This window comes from Palaemon carinicauda, chromosome 33, assembly GCF_036898095.1.
Source record: "Palaemon carinicauda isolate YSFRI2023 chromosome 33, ASM3689809v2, whole genome shotgun sequence".
Classification (NCBI taxonomy): Eukaryota; Metazoa; Arthropoda; class Malacostraca; order Decapoda; family Palaemonidae; genus Palaemon; species Palaemon carinicauda.
The window spans coordinates 67,547,245-67,548,560 of NC_090757.1; positions in this window are offsets into that span (position 1 = coordinate 67,547,245).

Sequence of the window (1,316 nt, forward strand, 5' to 3'; positions counted from 1 at the left end):
ATCGTGAAGAGGTAACAAAGTAATGACCACACGCATGCGGTATCAGCATTCAAAGTTGGAAGAGAGATAATTATAATAAAGACAAAAGTGCGAGCTGCTGAAACTGTGGATAGTACTTTTCAAGTAATAAATAAGTGTCTTGCAAATTTGGCTGAAGCTTGTCAAGGAGTGATACCTAACACCCGATCGCTAAAGAAAACTGTGCGTAGGAAGCGGAAAGAAATTGCCGATTTCCCAGGAAATTCGAGCAATTCAGAAAAACTGTTAATACTCGATAGCTTTAAAACTTGTCACGTAACTGATAGTATGGAAGAACAGTTTTTATTAGCTAATAGCTGTGATTCATATTTTAGAATTTTGATATTTGGAAGAAAAAGGGAATGGCAATTTTCTTAGTCAAACCCCCTCTTAACGAGAAAATGTCTTGACGCAGTCATGAGGTTTCTTCATATTGTTGAAGAATTTTGACGGGCAAGAGAGCTCTCGAACTTGGGGAAATTGCTCACCAATTTAAATATAAATTTCTCTTTCTTTCCTCTATTTCTTCTGCTCAATATTACTTCGACCTTCTCCTAATTTTTGTCTTGCTCTCCTAACTCTATGAGTATTATTTTTTTTAAGTTTATATATATATATATATATATATATATATATATATATATATATATATATATATATATATATATATATATATATATATATATATATGTGTATGTATGTATATATATATATATATATATATATATATATATATATATATATATATATATATATATATATATATATATATATATATATATTTGGGCTCAGGCTATGTCGTCCTGATGGAAGTTCCTAATAGGTAGCTTTCTAGGGTATATTTGACTACAGTGATATTCCCAGAGAATTTTACCTTAAGGTATCCAGAATTCTAACTCCTGGAGCAACTATCCCTAAATAATCTTACAGGGATATCGCATAATATCAGAGGACGTATTCTTGAAACGTCACATAGCTATCTTCACCCCTAATAGTATTAACGCTTCGAGGGGTTACAGTGACAAGAATCTGAAACGAGAATGGAAAGAGAGCCGCTCATAAGGCATCTCTCCTATTCTGTTTCCAGTGTGTATCTGATGAAGGCGGTAGCGCCCTCTTTATTCCTTTTCGTGTAGCTCTACTACTCGGTGTTTTCCCTTGTGTTCTCTCGTTATTTTGGATTTAATTCAACATTTTGAGGACTTCTCCGGCCTCTTCTGCCTCTGGAAAGTTTAGTATTATCTTTACGATGTATAAATGTTAGCACTCGTCGTTTTGTATTAAATCAAAAGTGATAT